The sequence below is a fragment of the Hyperolius riggenbachi genome, chromosome 1 (genome assembly GCF_040937935.1).
Source record: "Hyperolius riggenbachi isolate aHypRig1 chromosome 1, aHypRig1.pri, whole genome shotgun sequence".
Classification (NCBI taxonomy): domain Eukaryota; kingdom Metazoa; phylum Chordata; class Amphibia; order Anura; family Hyperoliidae; genus Hyperolius; species Hyperolius riggenbachi.
The window spans coordinates 686,445,243-686,459,069 of NC_090646.1; positions in this window are offsets into that span (position 1 = coordinate 686,445,243).

Sequence of the window (13,827 nt, forward strand, 5' to 3'; positions counted from 1 at the left end):
GCTATACTGGGGGCACCTATGCCTAGCTATACTGAGGGCACCTATGCCTAGCTATACTGGGGGCACCTATACCTGGCTATACTGGAGGCACCTATACCTGGCTATACTGAGGGCACCTATACCTGGCCATACTGAGGGCACCTATACCTGGCTATACTGAGGGCACCTATACCTAGCTATACTGAGGGCACCTATACCTAGCTATACTGAGGGCACCTATACCTGGCTATACTGAGGGCACCTATACCTAGCTATACTGGGGCACCTATACCTGGCTATACTGAGGGCACCTATACCTGGCTATACTGGGGGCACCTATACCTGGCTATACTGGGGTCACCTATACCTGGCTATACTGGGGCACCTATACCTGGCTATACTGGGGGCACCTATACCTGGCTATACTGAGGGCACCTATACCTAGCTATACTGGGGCACCTATACCTGGCTATACTGAGGGCACCTATACCTGGCTATACTGAGGGCAGCTATACCTGGCTATACTGGGGGCACCTATACCTGGCTATACTGAGGGCACCTATACCTGGCTATACTGTGGGGCCCCATGCCTGGCTATACTGAGGGCACCCATGCCTGGCTATACTGAGGGCACATATACCTGGCTATACTGTGGGGCCCCATGCCTGGCTATACTGGGGGCACCCATGCCTGGCTATACTGAGGGCACCTATACCTGACTATACTGAGGGCACCTATACCTAGCTATATTGGGGCACCTATACCTGGGTATACTGAGGGCACCTATACCTGGCTACCTATACTGGGAGCACCTATACCTAGCTATACTGAGGGCACCTATACCTGGCTATACTGATGGCACCTATACCTGGCTATACTGAGGGCACCTATACCTAGCTATACTGAGGGCACCTATACCTAGCTATACTGGGAGCAACTATACCTAGCTATACTGGGGGCACCTATACCTAGCTATACTGGGGGCACCTATACCTGGCTATACTGAGGGCACCTATAACTGGCTATACTGAGGGCACCTATACCTGGCTATACTGAGGGCACCTACACCTGGCTATACTGGGGGCACCTATACCTAGCTATACTGGGGGCACCTATACCTAGCTATAATGGGGGCACCTATGCCTAGCTATACTGAGGGCACCTATGCTTAGCTATACTGGGGGCACCTATACCTAGCTATACTGGGGGCACCTATACCTGGCTATACTGAGGGCACCTATACCTAGCTATACTGAGGGCACCTATACCTAGCTATACTGAGGGCACCTATACCTGGCTATACTGAGGGCACCTATACCTAGCTATACTGAGGGCACCTATACCTGGCTATACTGAGGGCACCTATACCTGGCTATACTGGGGGCACCTATACCTGGCTATACTGGGGGCACCTGTACCTGGTTATACTGGGGCACCTATACCTAGCTATACTGGGGGCACCTATACCTGGCTATACTGGGGGCACCTATACCTGGCTATACTGGGGGCACCTATACCTGGCTATACTGGGGGCACCTATACCTAGCTATACTGGGGGCACCTATACCTGGCTATACTGAGGGCAGCTATACCTGGCTATACTGGGGGCACCTATACCTGGCTATACTGAGGGCACCTATACCTGGCTATACTGAGGGCACCTATACCTGGCTATACTGAGGGTACCTATACCTAGCTATACTGGGGTCACCTATACCTGGCTATACTGGGGCACCTATACCTGGCTATACTGAGGGCACCTATACCTGGCTATACTGGGGGCACCTATACCTGGCTATACTGAGGGCACCTATACCTAGCTATACTGGGGCACCTATACCTGGCTATACTGAGGGCACCTATACCTGGCTATACTGAGGGCAGCTATACCTGGCTATACTGGGGGCACCTATACCTGGCTATACTGTGGGGCCCCATGCCTGGCTATACTGTGGGGCCCCATGCCTGGCTATACTGAGGGCACCCGTGCCTGGCTATACTGAGGGCACATATACCTGGCTATACTGTGGGGCCCCATGCCTGGCTATACTGGGGGCACCCATGCCTGGCTATACTGAGGGCACCTATACCTGACTATACTGAGGGCACCTATATCTAGCTATATTGGGGCACCTATACCTGGCTATACTGAGGGCACCTATACCTGGCTGTACTGAGAGCACCTATACCTGGCTACCTATACTGGGAGCACCTATACCTAGCTATACTGAGGGCACCTATACCTGGCTATACTGATGGAACCTATACCTGGCTATACTGAGGGCACCTATACCTGGCTATACTGAGGGCACCTATACCTAGCTATACTGAGGGCACCTATACCTAGCTATACTGGGGGCACCTATACCTAGCTATACTGGGGGCACCTATACCTAGCTATACTGGGGACACCTATACCTGGCTATACTGAGGGCACCTATAACTGGCTATACTGAGGGCACCTATACCTGGCTATACTGAGGGCACCTACACCTGGCTATACTGGCGGCACCTATACCTAGCTATACTGGGGGCACCTATACCTAGCTATTCTGGGGGCACCCATGCCTAGCTATACTGAGGGCACCTATGCCTAGCTATACTGGGGGCACCTATACCTGGCTATACTGGGGGCACCTATACCTGGCTATACTGAGGGCACCTATACCTGGCTATACTGAGGGCACCTATACCTAGCTATACTGAGGGCACCTATACCTAGCTATACTGAGGGCACCTATACCTGGCTATACTGAGGGCACCTATACCTAGCTATACTGAGGGCACCTATACCTGGCTATACTGAGGGCACCTATACCTGGCTATACTGAGGGCACATATACCTGGCTATACTGGGGGCACCTGTACCTGGTTATACTGGGGCACCTATACCTAGCTATACTGGGGGCACCTATACCTGGCTATACTGGGGGCACCTATACCTGGCTATACTGGGGGCACCTATACCTGGCTATACTGGGGGCACCTATACCTGGCTATACTGAGGGCACCTATACCTAGCTATACTGGGGCACCTATACCTGGCTATACTGGGGGCACCTATACCTGGCTATACTGAGGGCACCTATACCTGGCTATACTGTGGGGCACCCATGCCTGGCTATACTAGGGGCACCTGTACCTGACTATACTGAGGGCACCTATACCTAGCTATATTGGGGCACCTATACCTGGCTATACTGAGGGCACCTATACCTGGCTGTACTGAGAGCACCTATACCTTGGCTACCTATACTGGGAGCACCTATACCTAGCTATACTGAGGGCACCTATACCTGGCTATACTGATGGAACCTATACCTGGCTATACTGAGGGCACCTATACCTGGCTATACTGAGGGCACCTATACCTGGCTATAATGGGGGCACCTATACCTGGCTATACTGAGGGCAGCTATACCTGGCTATACTGGGGGCACCTATACCTGGCTATACTGTGGGGCCCCATGCCTGGCTATACTGTGGGGCCCCATGCCTGGCTATACTGAGGGCACCCATGCCTGGCTATACTGAGGGCACATATACCTGGCTATACTGTGGGGCCCCATGCCTGGCTATACTGGGGGCACCCATGCCTGGCTATACTGAGGGCACCTATACCTGACTATACTGAGGGCACCTATACCTAGCTATATTGGGGCACCTATACCTGGCTATACTGAGGGCACCTATACCTGGCTGTACTGAGAGCACCTATACCTGGCTACCTATACTGGGAGCACCTATACCTAGCTATACTGAGGGCACCTATACCTGGCTATACTGATGGAACCTATACCTGGCTATACTGAGGGCACCTATACCTGGCTATACTGAGGGCACCTATACCTAGCTATACTGAGGGCACCTATACCTAGCTATACTGGGGGCACCTATACCTAGCTATACTGGGGGCACCTATACCTAGCTATACTGGGGACACCTATACCTGGCTATACTGAGGGCACCTATAACTGGCTATACTGAGGGCACCTATACCTGGCTATACTGAGGGCACCTACACCTGGCTATACTGGGGGCACCTATACCTAGCTATACTGGGGGCACCCATACCTAGCTATACTGGGGGCACCCATGCCTAGCTATACTGAGGGCACCTATGCCTAGCTATACTGGGGGCACCTATACCTGGCTATAATGGGGGCACCTATACCTGGCTATACTGAGGGCACCTATACCTGGCTATACTGAGGGCACCTATACCTAGCTATACTGAGGGCACCTATACCTAGCTATACTGAGGGCACCTATACCTAGCTATACTGAGGGCACCTATACCTGGCTATACTGAGGGCACCTATACCTGGCTATACTGAGGGCACATATACCTGGCTATACTGGGGGCACCTGTACCTGGTTATACTGGGGCACCTATACCTAGCTATACTGGGGGCACCTATACCTGGCTATACTGGGGGCACCTATACCTGGCTATACTGGGGGCACCTATACCTGGCTATACTGAGGGCACCTATACCTAGCTATACTGGGGCACCTATACCTGGCTATACTGGGGGCACCTATACCTGGCTATACTGAGGGCACCTATACCTGGCTATACTGTGGGGCACCCATGCCTGGCTATACTAGGGGCACCTATACCTGACTATACTGAGGGCACCTATACCTAGCTATATTGGGGCACCTATACCTGGCTATACTGAGGGCACCTATACCTGGCTGTACTGAGAGCACCTATACCTTGGCTACCTATACTGGGAGCACCTATACCTAGCTATACTGAGGGCACCTATACCTGACTATACTGATGGAACCTATACCTGGCTATACTGAGGGCACCTATACCTGGCTATACTGAGGGCACCTATACCTAGCTATACTGAGGGCACCTATACCTAGCTATACTGGGGGCACCTATACCTAGCTATACTGGGGGCACCTATACCTAGCTATACTGGGGACACCTATACCTGGCTATACTGAGGGCACCTATAACTGGCTATACTGAGGGCACCTATACCTGGCTATACTGAGGGCACCTACACCTGGCTATACTGGGGGCACCTATACCTAGCTATACTGGGGGCACCTATACCTAGCTATACTGGGGGCACCCATGCCTAGCTATACTGAGGGCACCTATGCCTAGCTATACTGGGGGCACCTATACCTGGCTATACTGGGGGCACCTATACCTGGCTATACTGAGGGCACCTATACCTGGCTATACTGAGGGCACCTATACCTGGCTATACTGAGGGCACCTATACCTAGCTATACTGAGGGCACCTATACCTAGCTATACTGAGGGCACCTATACCTGGCTATACTGAGGGCACCTATACCTGGCTATACTGAGGGCACCTATACCTAGCTATACTGAGGGCACCTATACCTGGCTATACTGAGGGCACCTATACCTGGCTATACTGGGGGCACCTATACCTGGCTATACTGGGGGCACCTGTACCTGGTTATACTGGGGCACCTATACCTAGCTATACTGGGGGCACCTATACCTGGCTATACTGGGGGCACCTATACCTGGCTATACTGGGGGCACCTATACCTGGCTATACTGAGGGCACCTATACCTAGCTATACTGGGGCACCTATACCTGGCTATACTGGGGGCACCTATACCTGGCTATACTGAGGGCACCTATACCTGGCTATACTGTGGGGCACCCATGCCTGGCTATACTAGGGGCACCTATACCTAGCTATACTGAGGGCACCCATACCTGGCTATACTGAGGGCACCTATACTTAGCTATACTGGGGGCACCTATACCTGGCTATACTGGGGCACCTATACCTGGCTATCTATACTGGGGGCACCTATACCTGGGCATACTGGGGGCACCTATACCTGGCTATACTGAGGGCACCTATACCTAGCTATACTGAGGGCACCTATACCTGGCTATACTGAGGGCACCTATACTTAGCTATACTGGGGGCACCTATACCTGGCTATACTGGGGCACCTATACCTGGCTATCTATACTGGGGGCACCTATACCTGGGCATACTGGGGGCACCTATACCTGGCTATACTGAGGGCACCTATACTTAGCTATACTGGGGGCACCTATACCTGGCTATACTGGGGCACCTATACCTAGCTATACTGAGGGCACCTATACCTGGCTATACTGAGGGTACCCATGCCTGGCTATACTGAGGGCAGTTATAAGGAGGGCACCTATACCTCGCTATACTAGGGGCACCTATACATGGCTATACTGGGGGCACCTATACTGAGCTAAACTGAGGGCACTTATACCGGGCTATCTGTACTGGGGGCATCCGGCGGCATTTCTTCATGCAAGGCCGCAAAGGCCAGGGCCTAGGGCACCAGGAAAGCAAGGTGCGGGCTGTGGGCAGCAGGGTGGCAGTAGCAGTTAGGCTGCCAAACATTTGTCCTGCTACACAGAGTTCGGAACTTGCACTTGGGGAATGAAGTGGCACGAAAGGACACACAGTGATCTCTGAGCTGCCTGTCACTCACCTAATTTGCCACTTGCCAAAAAAATTACAATCCAATCCCTGCCTGTGAAGCCTGGCACAGTATCCACCTACAGTTCAGCTCTGATGCCCCAATCTAACACCGCAGTCTTCACCCTGTGTGGCGCGTCCCTGCTTGAATGGGAAGTGAGGAGACAACACCTACCCGACTTTGGTTACACCCAGGCCTTGTATGCGCAAAGTATCCGAGCTGAACGAAGGGTAGGCAAATAAACCACCAACCACACTAGAGAAAAGGCAAAGTCTAAACAGTCCAAGTCAGCAACGTTAATCAGAAGTTCACAATACCAGTACGCTAGGCAGAGGCAAGTCCAGTGACAATCCAGGGGTCATACACAGAGAATCAGAGGTTCACAGTACCTGAAGGGCTAGGCAAGACAAAATCCGATAATCAGGAAAGAGTCAGTCCAGGCAGCTATCAAAGCGTAGTCCAAAACACAGGCAAGAGTCGGAACAGGAGATCAAAACAGAACAATAGCACCCAGCACTTCACCAAGGCAGCTTAAAGGAATGATCCGTGCAAAATTTAAAAAAAACTTCCACTTACCCGGGGCTTCCTCCAGCCCGGGGCAGACGTACTGTGCCCCCGCAGCAGCTCCTGCGTCTCCCGGTTCTCTTCGCCGAGGGAGCCGACCTCGCCAGGCCGGGTTCCGGGTCGACCTCTTCTGCGCTCCACGGCGTGGGTCACGTGGTCCGGCCAACGTCATCTGGACGCTACTGCACAGGCGCAGTAGTTCTGCACATTCCTTTAATGCTATAACAGGCAAGGAAACACTGCAGGAGCAAGGCTTAAATACTACTAGGGGAGAGGTGTGGCTACAGACTGGCTGGAGAGCCTGAGCTCTGATTGGCTGCAGTCTCCAGCCAGAACTTTCTCTAACATGCTGGACAGCTGCCAGATTGGCAAGTGTCCAGCCAGCACTTCCCTCAACAGGCAGGACATCTGAGAGCTGATTAGATGCAGCCTCCAGCTACAATTTTCCCCAACATGCTGGATAGCTTAGCCCTGCTAGACTCCTCCTAAGTGCATAGAATGGATGCCTGGCTGTACGCGTCTGTTCTTGCACAATGCGGAAATGTGCACGTGTGTTCCCAGCCGCAGGGATGCCGGGGATGCCACTGGCTGCGCGTGCTACACAGGAAGAGGAGATGCGACGAGAAGACCTGCACAGTGGCGATCCCCGCTGACTCGCGCGGGACCCTTCAGGTAAGTCCCTGACACTGCCATCACTTTACTGACTGTCCTCAGAGGAGCCTACAATCTAGTCCCTGTCATGATTGGGGGGGGGGGGGGGGGTTAAAATGCTGTCGGTCCGGGGGCAACTGCTGATAGTGGGCCTTGGGTGTTAAAAAGTACAAATCTGGCCCTGGCGGTGAGCTCCGTGCACCAAAACCACCTGCTTCAGCATCTATACCTGGGGTGTGGGGGGGCATCCAAATTTTTGCAGGGGGGTCCAGTGATTTCTAGTTATGCAGGGCACTTATGCCACAGCTCTACGTGGACAAAGACCACCCTCACAGCAGGAAAGAGGGTGCCTCCTCTTTGTAGTTGTCCCCTCCGGTTTCTGAGGGGGCAACAACCCCGACTCCATGGAGCAGGTAGCTCAGGAGTTAGGAAGGAACGTCAGGGAGATGCCACACTCAGAAAACAGGTGAGACAAATTACAAATGTAATGACTCTCCTCTCATACTGTGATGATGCGATAACATAATCACCAAGATGCTCAGCGAGAGGGGATTTGCTAGAAATGTTGAATGGCACTTGGCGGTGAATGGCGGTGGCACTTACTAGTGCAGACTCCACTTACGCGGATGCAAATGTAAGAGAATGTACTATGTACCAATGGGATGTGCTAAATCTTACAGATACTGTGAGGAGTTTAGCACTATTGTGGAGTGGGCAGTGCGGCTGGAGAGCAGCTGTAGGGGACTCGTACGCTACCTGGATGACTTGATATGTGCGGGTCCAGCTGGCCTGGAGGATTGTCAGAGGGTTGTGGATACACTATGCAAGGTTTTCTAGCTGTTTGGAGTGCCTTTGCTATCCCCAAAAAATGGCGGGCCCAACTACAGAAATCACATTTCTGGGCATAGAGATAAACACAATGGCCATGGAGTACAGGCTGCCCCAGGATAAGCTAGCGGATGTAAGATTTGCCATAGACAGGACTCTAGATTCCAAGAAGGTGACCTTACGTGAGCTGCAATCGCTGTTGGGTAACTGGTGAAACCACAGCTGGCGTCAGGCATGGCTACATTCACCAGTTATAACCAATCTGGCATTCCGAGAGTTCTTCCCACTGGTACAGTCAATAATGGTCTAGGGCCCCGTACTGGTGAAGAGGACTGTAAAGTTCCACACCAGCAACATCTCAGTGGCGTCAGTTAACAAACTGTCTTCCACTTCTCCATCGGTTGTCAATCTTAATCAACAGTTTGTGGTGTGGTGCCTCAATACCACATTACTTTTAGAGCAGTACATATTCCTTGCTGACACCTCATCTCATTTCCAGCTGGACTGATTCCAGGAATTGGCTCTAGAGTTCAAAATCTGCCCCTGAATTAGACGCAGTGTTTCTCAACATTTATTGGTATGTACCGCTTTTAAACCCCTGTACTCAGCAAGTACCCCCTAGCAGAGTAATCATTATCACAAGTACCCCTTGCCAAATTTATATTTAATCGTGGTACATGATAATTGATTCTAAACAATTTCCACGCATCTACTATTGATTTTAATTAGCTAAAATACTAATTTGGTGTTAAAGGAAGGATGTTCCGTTACACCATGGGTAGGGTATAAAAGATTTCTAACATTTTATTAACACATCAGAAGATACACACAAGGCTCACGCGTATCGGAGCTCGAAATGGCTCCTTAATTATAGCCCATGATGATTAAGGAGCCATTTCGAGCTCCGATATGCGTGAGCCTTGTGTGTATCTTCTGATGTGTTAATACAATTGAAGAAATCTTTTATACCCTACCCATGGTGTAACGGAACAGCCTTCCTTTGCTGCTTGGACTGAGACCAATGTTTCCTGCTCCCCTGGGCTTTGCAACGGTGGTGACGGCGCATCCATCCCCCGTCTACTAATTTGGTGTTGTTGAAATAAGATTTAACATTTTCTAAAACTCTAAATTTGGTATTCTTGGTATAGTATATCAAGCCAGAGTACCCCCTGGAACCATCAGAAGCACCCCCTGGGGTACGCGTACGACACGTTGAGAACATATGAATTAGAGTAGTTGTGACTGAGGCCAGTAATGCCCGGCACAACTTACCAAAGTCAGCTTATTGTGGCATAGGATGGCTTAGGGACATGGCCTTTATGTCAGAACTTTGGTATTGTTAACACATAAATCATTTCAAAAATATTTTCTGTCAACTCTTATGGCTTATGAATATGACTTTTTAATAAACCGCAAACTATGATGCTACTATCTGCCCGATGCGAGGAGCGAGGTGATGAAGCCTCCTATACCAGCCAGGCTGCCGACACAACAAAAAAACAACAACAACAAAAAAAAACAAAATCCAATGAGGGGCTGGAGGGACCTGACAAAGCGATTATTACTGCATCAGACAGTTAAGGGCTCCAGAAGCCGCCAGCCCATCACATTCACATTGCTGCTATCTTGCTGGCAGCCCTGAACCTGGCATGCTGCAATGAGTACGAGGCTAGCCTATTTCAGCTTGCCTTTGCATTGGCCTTTCATGGGATACTACGCCGGGGGGAGCTGGTTACTCAGCATAGGGATGCACATGAGGCCTCCAACAACAGGATGTCTTAGCAGCACAGGGAACACTCTGGGTACACATCCCAAGGTCAAAAACTGGCCAGAGGGCAAAGGGCGTGACCGTGGGGCTGCAGGAAATTGCGGGGTGTAAAGCATGCCCACTCCGCCCATACAGGGAATATATGCAGAAATGGCCTGAACAGGCGGGTCTGCTATTGTTGCACAGATGGGCCGGCCCTATCCAGATCTCAGTTCGTATCGGTTTTAAGGCACAGCCTCAAGCTCATCGACTGCAAAGTGATCATGTATGGAAATACGCAGTGATGGAAACAGCCTGATGGGAGGTAAACAATTATCTGGGGAACAAAATAGGGGGATGGGAATCATAAAGGTTCAAATTGTACATCTGTCCCCACCTGGCAGAATGGTAGCTGGAGAGGGGGTGCGAGGTGGTATGAGTATGACAGAAGGAGCTATATTCAGGAATATGTATATGTATATGTGTGTGCATATTAAAAAAAAAGTGATTGTGGAAGTTATGATGTGGAATTACTTAAAGGGAACCTGTAGTGAGTAAAATTTAAAATAAACACAGGACGTAGATGAAAATGAATATTACATACTAACCTCACCGTCAGTTCCTCTCAGAAGCTCACCATTTTCTTCTTACAGTGACCCCATCCAGTTCTGACAATATTTTGTCAGAACTGAAATATATCAGTTGCTGTCAGTTATATATCAGCAGCTGTCAGTTACAACTGAATGTGCAAGGTAATGTCCATGTTTCCCTATGGCTCAAGTAGGTGACATTAAAGCTGAATAAAACCCAGCATTTCCTTGCTCTAAAAAAATATTTGCAGCATATTATATACAACCAGCATTTTTTTTTACTAGAACAGGATTTAAAGGGTTACACATAGGGCTAGAAAGTTCAGTGCAGAGAAATCTGGAGGCATTGTAAGTGTAGATTATGTTATCTTATGTTTTTAATTAAATGTATCAAGTATGGAATGTGACACACTCTCTGACTGTGCAGAAGCTGCAGGACTCAGACAGACACTCAAAGCATTTCTGCCTTCAATACAACATGAATAAAACCAGTTATCAATAAAATGCAAAGGCAGCTCTCAAAGCAAAAAACTGTACTTTTGGGAATGTGTAATTTCTAAATGAATAATAATACTTATGCACAAATGCAAATATGATAACCGTATGCCATATAAAAAAGTAGGAAAACATGTTTTTATTGAATATTATGTCAGGGTTTTATACAGCTTTAAAGAGACTCTGTAACAACAAAAACCTCCCCTGGGGGGTACTCACCTCGGGTGGGGGAAGCCTCCGGATCCTAATGAGGCTTCCCACGCCGTCCTCTGTCCCACGGGGGTCTCACTGCAGCCCTCCGAACAGCCGGCGACAGGCCCGACTGTAATTTCAATATTTACCTTTGCTGGTTCCAGCGGGGGCGCTGTGGCGACTTTCGGCACGGAAATAGACGGAAATACCCGATCTCCGTCGGGTCCGCTCTACTGCGCAGGCGCCGGAAACTTGCGCCTGCGCAGTAGAGCAGACCCGACGGCGATCGGGTATTTCCGCCTACTTCGGAGCCGACAGCCGTCAGAGCGCCTGCGCAGGAGCCAGGAAGGTAAATATTACGTCACCGCTGCACGGAGGGCTGCAGCAAGACCCCCGTGGGACAGAGGACGGCGTGGGAAGCCTCATTAGGATCCGGAGGCTTCCTCCACCCGAGGTGAGTACCCCCCAGGGGCCGTTTTGTCGTTACAGTTCCTCTTTAAGTGTAATAGTGTGCTGACCAGGAAGCTGCTATGGGGTAATGGCCATTTTTAAAATGGAGGACGGAGAATTCCCGTGATCACAGACTACAGTGGACAAATGGGATGCAGGAGAGGAGAAAGAGAATGAGGTGTAGACTACACAGGAGGTAAGTATGACCTGTGTATGGTTATTCTGACTTTTTATTTTCAGTTCAGGTTCTCTTTAAGGAGCTCAACAAGGAAGAGAGCTGGCACATCCAAAATCAATCTTTATTGGTTCCATGTAAAATTGTAGCCAACGTTTCGCAGCCGCGTAGGACCCCTTTATGTGCAAAAGTTCCTGCATAGAAAGTTGGGAGTCTGGCTCCTCTAATACTCGCTAACAGCCATGTGCATTCAATGGTATCAGCAGCAAAAAAAAAAGGCGCGGTGTGTGGAGACGCTGAGCAGAGCGGCGGTGGTGAGGACATCCTATAAACTTTGATATGCGCATTGATTTTAAGTACATGTGAGTGCAATTGTATATGTTTTTATCCTCATTAAATGCAATTACACTAGGGTAGTCTTGTCCTTTGAGTCTTTAAGGCCACTTCCATAACGGCACCAAGTGACAACTTTCTGGATAGTGCAACACAAGCGTTGGTAGCTGGCCAACACAGGATCAGCCCTAGCAGTTGGTGAGCGTGGATTTCTGCCATTTGAGCACTGTGGTGTAAGCACTACTGGGAGCGGTGCGCGCTGTGTGCTGGTTGGTGGTAGAAAATCAGATATAAGGAGGCAGGATTACGCAGGATTACACTATGTCCCTCCTATTGCTTTGAGTTGTATCTAGGAACAAGGTGATCTGGTCACAAGGATTGTGTGTAATGAGCCTATTTGCTGATGTATAATAAGTCAGCCATACTCACTGGTAAGAGTATTTTGGAGTACTTTAAAACCCCTGAGAAGAGTGTGAAGTTGTGAGCAAAAGAGAAAGTGGACTTTTTGGGCTCGTTCCCACTATCGCGAATCTGCATGCGTCCAACGCATGCAGATCCGCACATGTAATGCAAGTGGATGGGACTGTTTCCACTGTAGCGTTGTTGAGGTGCGTTTTTTTCAGCGGGAAAAAACGCACAAAAGAGCCAACGATTTCGCCTGCGTCGGGAATCCGTGCGAATCGCCGCTAATGTATTTAATAGTAAAAACGCATGCGTTTGTTACATGCGTTTTTACCCGCGATTTCGCGTGCGATTTCGCACCTTTTTCAATTTTATTTAGCCCTGGCAGTGTCATGGTTAATTTCGCATGGCACCCTGCCATGCGAAATCGCATGCGAAATCGCGGGTAAAAACGCATGCGGAAACGCATCCGCATGCGTTTTTACAAGCGTCGGAATGCGGCCGAAATCGCGTCGCAACAGTGGGAACGAGCCCTTTGGGACTTTGCACTGTGAATTTATGTTTTTCCCTTACAGGACTGTTATATGCACATCAAGCATAGACTGATGCAGATGTGAGTGCTGTACTAGTTTGCAACTTTGCATATATATTACTCCCACTAACAGCCCCACCAGACCACATACCTGCTCTTCCTAATGCTATGCTTATGCATGCTATACTGCAATGTGACTGCAATAACATCCAGGCTAATGTACTGACCTCTCAGCGGCCCTCGCTGGGGTCTCCTATGCTCCTCATGCCATCTACTGGTGAATGATATCCACAGTTACTTGTTCCTCTGTGTTCTCCAGCCTGCCAGGCCGTTACTGATTGTTTCCTAGCTTAGTCGGGCTGACTACACTCAGGGCTTGTTCACACCGAGGGCGTTTTCACCCTT